The sequence below is a fragment of the Oncorhynchus nerka genome, linkage group LG13, assembly GCF_034236695.1.
Source record: "Oncorhynchus nerka isolate Pitt River linkage group LG13, Oner_Uvic_2.0, whole genome shotgun sequence".
In the NCBI taxonomy this organism is placed as follows: domain Eukaryota; kingdom Metazoa; phylum Chordata; class Actinopteri; order Salmoniformes; family Salmonidae; genus Oncorhynchus; species Oncorhynchus nerka.
Genome location: NC_088408.1, coordinates 64,014,372 through 64,022,802, shown reverse-complemented (window position 1 = coordinate 64,022,802; position 8,431 = coordinate 64,014,372).

Below are 8,431 nucleotides of genomic sequence, written 5' to 3'. Positions count from 1 at the left end.
CCGATTAAGATGAGGGAGACTATTTTTCTTATGAGCATGTCCTTTATTACAGCATATTGGATGACTCATATTCCATTCACCCAACTCAATGTAACATTGATAGGTTTAGGTTAATACATATATCCATCATGAGGTTGCTACAACCTAGCCTATGAATTAAAGTTTACAACGTAGGTGCACAGGTTGAGAGAAGATTGAGTAATCAAGGTGACACAGTGACACATTCAATACCGCCTTGAAAACTCTTGCCTGCATCCAGTTGATTTAGGGTGTAATCATTAGTCCAACAGTTGCAAATGAGAGTTTCTATTGGACAAATTCAGGTATGTTTCTCCCCATTTCATTCTGTTTGCTTCCGTTTAAGAAACGTTTTTCAACAGAATGGGCAGGATGAATACACCCCATGATCACTTTGCTTGTTAATTCCTTCTCTCATCTGTGACCAGACGCCTCACAAGTCCTCAACTGGCAGCTTCATTAAATAGTACCCGCAAAACACCAGTCTCCACGTCAACAGTGAAGGTGCGACTCCGGGATGCTGGCCTTCTAGGCAGAGTTGCAAAGAAAAAGCCATATCTCAGACTGGCCAATAAAAAGAAAAGATTAAGACGGGCAAAAGAACACACACTTGACATAGGAACTCACTGTTGACGTTGAGACTGGTGTTTTGCGGGTACTATTTAATGAAGCTGCCAGTTGAGGACTTGTGAGGTGTCTGTTTCTCAAACTAGACACTAATGTACTTGTCCTCTTGCTCAGTTGTGCACCGGGGCCTCCCACTCTTTCTATTCTGGTTAGGGCCAGTTTGCACTATTCTGTGAAGGGAGTAGGACATGGATGAATCATCTTGGCAAAGGAGAAATGCTCACTGTCACGCTGTATAATGATAGGAGACAGGCACAGGAATACAAAATCTTTTTTTTTCTCTACCCCAAAATAGAGTACATCATAAACATGACGGGGACGAAGCCCAAAACAAACATGTCGATACAGTGGGAAGAACAAGTATTTGATAACCTGAAAAATCGGCAGTGTTTCCTACTTACAAAGCATGTAGAGGTCTGTAATTTTTATCATAGGTACACTTCAACTGTGAGAGACAGAATCTAAAACAAAAATCCAGAAAATCACATTGTATGATTTTTAAGTAATTAATTTGCATTTGATTGCATGACATAAGTATTTGATACATCAGAAAAGCATAACTTAATATTTGGTACAGAAACCTTTGTTTGCAATTACAGAGATCATACGTTTCCTGTAGTTCTTGACCAGGTTTGCACACACTGCAGCAGGGATTTTGGCCCACTCCTCCATACAGACCTTCTCCAGATCCTTCAGGTTTCGTGGCTGTTGCTGGGCAATACGGACTTTCAGCTCCCTCCAAAGATTTTCTATTGGGTTCAGGTCTGGAGACTGGCTAGGCCACTACAGGACCTTGAGATGCTTCTTACGGAGCCACTCCTTAGTTGCCCTGGCTGTGTGTTTCGGGTCGTTGTCATGCTGGAAGACCCAGCCACGACCCATCTTCAATGCTCTTACTGAGGGAAGGAGGTTGTTGGACAAGATCTCACGATACAAGGCCCCATCCATCCTCCCCTCAATACGGTGCAGTCGTCCTGTCCCCTTTGCAGAAAAGCATCCCTAAAGAATGATGTTTCCACCTCCATGCTTCACAGGTTGGGATGGTGTTCTTGGGGTTGTACTCATCCTTCTTCCTCCAAACATGGCGAGTGGAGTTTAGACCAAAAAGCTCAATTTTTGTCTCATCAGACCATATGACCTTCTCCCATTCCTCCTCTGGAACATCCAGATGGTCATTGGGGCAGCAGGGTAGCCTAGTGGTTAGAGCATTGGACTAGTAACCGAAAGGTTGCAAGTTCAGATCCCCGAGCTGACAAGGTACAAAATCTGTCGTTCTGTCGTTCTGCCCCTGAACAGGCAGTTAACCCACTGTTCCTAGGCCGTCATTGAAAATAAGAATTTGTTCTTAACTGACTTGCCTAGTAAAATAAAGGTAAAAAAAAAAAAATTGGCAAACTTCAGACGGGCCTGGACATGCGCTGGCTTGAGCAGGGGGACCTTGCGTGCGCTGCAGGGTTTTAATCCGTAGTGTGTTAATAATGGTTTTCTTTGAGACTGTGGTCCCAGCTCTCTTCAGGTCATTGACCAGGTCCTGCCGTGTAGTTCTGGGCTGATCCCTCACCTTCCTCATTGATGCCCCACGAGTTGAGATCTTGCATGGAGCCCCAAACCGAGGGGGATTGACCGTCATCTTGAACTTCTTCCATTTTCTAATAATTGTGCCAACAGTTGTTGCCTTCTCACCAAGCTGCTTGCCTATTGTCCTGTATCCCATACCAGCCTTGTGCAAGTCTACAATTTTAGCCCTGATGTCCTTACACAGCTCTCTGGTCTTGGCCATTGTGGAGAGGTTGGAGTCTGTTTGATTGAACATGTGGACAGGTGTTTTTTATACAGGTAACGAGTTCAAACAGGTGCAGTTAATACAGGTAATGAGTGGAGAACAGGAGGGCTTCTTAAAGAAAAACGAACAGGTCTGTGAGAGATGGAATTCTTTCTGGTTGGTCGGTGATCAAATACTTATGTCATGCAATAAAATGCAAATTAATTACTTAATAAATCATACAATGTGATTTTCTGGATTTTTGAAGTGTACCTATGATAAAAATTACAGACCTCTACATGCTTTGTAAGTAGGAAAACCTGCCAAATCGGCAGTGTATCAAATACTTGTTCTCCCCACTCTATATAACACAGGGCTGTAATCCGAACAAAGAGCGAGGTGTAAACCTCTAATAAATACACGGGATGAGACCCATAATAACAATACACTGGACGAGACCCGTAATAACAAGTGCACACTAACACGTAAGCCGACACAACAGAGCACAGGTACTCACAAGACCAAGGGACATGGAACAATAATCAACAAGGACAATGGGGAACAGAGGGCACATATATACACATACTAATCAGGGGGAATGGGAACCAGGTGTGCGTAATGAGACAAGACAGTCCGGGGTTGGTGGTAATTAATCCAATTCAGTGACACCTAGAAGGCTGGTGACGTAGACCTCCAGAGCTGGTGAACGGAATGAGCAGCAGTACCAGGGGAATACATGACACACTAACAGAGATGTTAACAAATTTGTGCCCAAAATATTAGAGAAATAAACTTTTTGTGCGTATGGAACATTTCTGGGATAATTTATTTCAGCTCATGAAACATGGGACCAATACCTTACATGTATACTGAATAAAAATATAAACTCAACATCAGGTAGTGGGGCTGGCTGATGAAGATAAAGCTGTTTTCTGAATATTTATCTCACTGTTACTGTAACATTTGAAGGCTTGGACGTTGAACTATCATTGTGCTTTTCAGTAGATCCCATGTAGTGTTCCTGTGGCTGTAGTCCTAGTTCATGTCTGGTCGGGTAGCTAATGCAGATGGCCTGCCAGTAATTGGTTCTTCATCATCTTCTGGCTGACCTGTGACTCTGTCTTACTTGTACTAGATATCCTTTTTTTCAAGGCTTGGATGTTGAAATATCATTGTGCTTTTCAGTAGATCCCCTGTACGGTATTCCTTGTTATTGTCCAGTGAAATACTACTGCCGCTCAGTCTAGTACAGCTCATTTTGTGCCTTGAGAGGGTGATTCTGTGTGATGGCTTCTGGTTGTTTTTTTTTAAACTACAGGGGCATATCATGGACTATTTGTAAAAATGATTTGTTTCACAAAGCCCCTGCTATGAGGTTATGAGTTAGCATTCACTGTGGTTCTGAAATTGAAGTGCTTATAGTGTGTTTATTTGTATTGCATTTTGAGTCTAATTTTACTGTTTGCATGAGTTACTTGATGTGGAATAGAGCTCCATGTAGTACTGTGTGCCTCCCATAGTCTGTTCTGGACTTGGGAACTGTGAAGAGACCTCTACTGACATGTCTTGTGGGGTATGCATGGGTGTCTGAGCTGTGTGCCAGTAGTTCAAACAGACAGCTTGGTGCATTCAACATGTCAATACCTCTCATAAATACAAGTAGTGATGAAGTCAATCTCTCCTCCACTTTGAGCCAGGAGAGATTGACATGCATATTATTCATGTTAGCTCTCTGTGTATAACTAAGGGATAGCCGTGCTGCCCTGTTCTGAGACAATTGCAATTTTCCTAAGTCCTTCTGTTGCACCTGACTACACAACTGAACAGTAGTCCAGGTGCGATAGAACTAGGGCCTGTGGGACATACCTTGTTGAAAGTGCTGTTAAGGCAGAAAAACACTTTATTCTCCCCATCTTGGCAACTGTTGTATAAATATATTAGACCATGACAGTGTACAATCCAGGGTTACTCCAAGCAGTTTAGTCACCTCAACTTGCTCAATTTCCACATTATTCATTACAAGATTTAGTTGAGGTTTATGGTTTAGTGAAAGATTTCTCCCAAATACAATGCTTTTAGTTTTTGAAATATTTAAGACTAACTCATTCCTTGCCACCCATTCTGAAATTAACTGCAGCTCTTTAAGTTTTGCAGTCATTTCAGTCGCTGTAGTAGCTGATGTGTATAGTGTTGAGTCATCCGCATACATAGACACACTGGCTTTACTCAAAGCCAACAGCTTTGACTCTGGCTATATTTTGTGGTTGAAGCACCATTGGGTAGGAGATGATTAACCACGAGGCCCCGGAGACTCGGCAGGCTGGCAGGGAGAGCAAGGAGATCAGACTGGTGGATCTGGAGGACACCATCTCACAGGCCATGTTCAACAACAGCAGAAGTCAGAACCTAATTCACTTAGCAATCAACAGCCCCTTCACTTAGAATCCAACCGTTCTAATGTTTAACCGTTCTAACCAGTCCTGCCCTTCTCCCAGAGATTGATTATTCCATTCCAGTATAATCCAGGAGAAGTTGTTCCTGAGCCGGCGCCACGTGGCGCGCTGTGCCCACAGGGAACTCTGCCAGTGGAGTGAGTGCCAGCGCACTGACGTTGTGGAGGCAGTAGGGGGAGCCATTGTCTACATGCCCGAGCAGGGACAACACTTTTGTTGCACCGGCTTCAAGTCTGACAGCCAAAGTCAACCTCTTCCTATGAGATAAACTGAAAGCCATTTTAATTGCTCAAATTATTAAAGAATTGTGGCCAACTAGAAGAAGGGGAAGGATGGAATTGAACCTCAAAGACTGATTGATTGGGTTGGATTTGATCAGATGGTAAACTGTGCTTCTGACTGATGATCATCTCTATATCCACACTACAAAGAGAGGAGAAGATTCAAACAGGACCTTTAAGGTGATCTGCACTGAGCACTTAAGGTCAGAGTTAACAGTGCATCTCTAGTGACGTATCCCCTTGAACAATGTGCATAAACTTGGCCAGGATTCCGTTAAAAAACAGTGGGAAAGATTTCCTGGAGTGTCCATCCCCTCATTTTTATTTTTATTTTTTTTATTTCACCTTTATTTAACCAGGTAGGCTAGTTGAGAACAAGTTCTCATTTGCAACTGCGACCTGGCCAAGATAAAGCATAGCAGTGTGAACAGACAACACAGAGTTACACATGGAGTAAACAATTAACAAGTCAATAACACAGTAGAAAAAAATGGGCAGTCTATATACAATGTGTGCAAAAGGCATGAGGAGGTAGGCGAATAATACAATTTTGCAGATTAACACTGGGGTGATAAATGATCAGATGGTCATGTACAGGTAGAGATATTGGTGTGCAAAAGAGCAGAAAAGTAAATAAATAAATAAAAAAACAGTATAAAAACAGTATGGGAATGAGGTAGGTGAAAATGGGTGGGCTATTTACCAATAGACTATGTACAGCTGCAGCGATCGGTTAGCTGCTCGGATAGCTGATGTTTGAAGTTGGTGAGGGAGATAAAAGTCTCCAACTTCAGCGATTTTTGCAGTTCGTTCCAGTCACAGGCAGCAGAGTACTGGAACGAAAGGCGGCCAAATGAGGTGTTGGCTTTAGGGATGAATTGTGCTCAGGAACCGAGGGCCCTCCTCTATCTCCAATCCAAAACAACCTTTGCTTTTAACAGCAAATTGCATTATTGAGTTCAGAGTGTGGCCATTGGGTAACGCAACATGGTTTCAGAATGTTGATTATTGCTATTAGCTAAACCCAGGTTGAAAGGAGACTGGTCACTACATCTTGTCAAAATGGAACAGTGATCTAAGACCATTCAATGTGGTGCTCTTCCTTCAATAGGTAATACTGACCAAAAGTCAGGCCATCTTTTAAGGGGAAAGTCAGAGGTAATGTTAATGTAAGCATTGCAGAGGATGTATCATTTCATTAACGCCCAGGTTTTGTTAAATTGAAACAAAATCTGTTATTGCTTGAAAGTCAAATGATCAAGCCTTATCGTGATGAGAGGACCACAACCAGTAGAAGCTGAGCGACAGTCTGCTTCTCTTGCCAGAATGAACGCAGTAAAGGGTCTTTGAATTGCCAAGAGGAGGAATGCATCTCAAGAGTTGGTGCTTTTGAATTATTTAAGATTCATTGTTATTATTTAAATCACTATGTTTTTTAAGAATATGTTTGATTATTTGATGATGAAAATAGAAACAAAGATGAACGAGAAGTTGGTTTATAAATGATGATATCCATACATGTATTGTATATCTAGCAATGTGTTATTTATTTACTAAACTACTATTGGATAGAGGGAGTCTGTCCTTTCATAGTAATCTCTGAACAGCAGGCTGTGTAGTGTGTAGGTCATCAATAATTGTTTGCTAGTTGAAGTGGGATAGTCAAAGCATTGCCATTTTTATACTTGAACTATTGACTATATCATTTTTACTGTATTAAGAACAAAACTGAACACATCATAACCCTATCTTCTCTGTATATTTATCAGGAAATGAAACTGTTTCAAGTTTTAGTTTTTGAGGGTCCACCAAATACATTTGTCTAAGTTAATAGCCTAAGTTTATTTTTGCTTTCATCCATTTTTCTCCCTCCAGAGAAGGCTTTACAACAACATTAGGCAGCTGTCAATTATCACGTTAGGCTGCGTTTCATAAATAGATTTTGACTGTTAAACCAACATTTGTCCAAAATAAGTTTTCTATCTGGATATTTGTGACAGGCACATTTTTAAATAAAATACTGTTTGTCTAATCCTACATGGACATTATGCTCCAAAATACACACATGTCCAGAAATGCGAAAACGCAAGTTTTGACAAGGACCAGAAAGCACGTATTGACAAAGACCGATTTGAGGTCGAGACGTGTCAGCATTTTAATAAATAAAAGAGCACCTATATGCGTTAGAAAATACTTTTGTTGTTGTGGTCTTTTTGGGAGAAACTTTGATCAAATTAGTGTCTTGTGTCAACCAGCCTCAACGTTTGTCTCTTACATATTTGATTAGATTATGGGTGGGATTCTAAATTGTTCTCCTCCAATTTTCGCAGGCTAGCGTTGTTCTGAAGGCAGCTGTGCAGAGTGGTCACTAGCTGGCACAGCCACAAAGTCATAAAATCTGATTTTTAACATAACCTTAACCACACTGCTAACCCTAATGCCTAACTGTTAAGCTTAAATTAATACCGAAAAGCTCATTTCTGTTTTCATGAATTTTTACAATAAAGCCAAGTTTGACTTTTCAGCTGGCCCATCTAACAGGAATTGCTCAGCTCTGCCTCCAGGACAAAACTCATCCCAATAAATGTAAATTTGCTAAACGTTCATTCATTCCATTAACCATGACTCTGGCTTTATCAACTAAGTAAGATGCGTTTCTGGACACGGTTCCAGGATGTTATGACGAGACCAGGTCCAGTATTCACAGTGAGTCTCAGAGCAGGAGTGCTTATCTAGGATCAGTTTAGCCTTTTGGTTCATAATGAATAAGATTATATGTACGTACGGGGGCAACTTGAACCTAGATCTGAAGACGCTTTATGAATACTACCCCATAGTGATAGGAATGACTTGATCTGGCTAGCATTGCAAATATAAACTGACTTGCTGACATGTAATGTCGCGTTCTAAAGGCTTGCACACATTGCACGGTGTGTGGATCTAGCATTCGTCTGCCGATCGTTCAACACTACATGTCAAATCGATGCGCACTCCGTTCGCAAATTATGGCCGGTGTTGTGCCCAAAATCTTCCCCTGCCAGAATCCCCCCTCCCTTCATTCATTCTTTCTTCATTGCTGCGACTTGCTTTCTAGTTGAGATTTCTGCTCTTCACTCCGTTGTTAGTTTAGCCTACATTTCACCCATTTTAGTAGCAGAAATCATTATTATTTGTGTCCTTCAAGGCGGCTGTCAATTATCACGTTAGGCTGCGTTTCATATTTTTTTATATCGGTTTGATCGCGGGGGAGGTAGTAGTAATGTCTGCAGTTTTCGGTTTGGATATTTGTT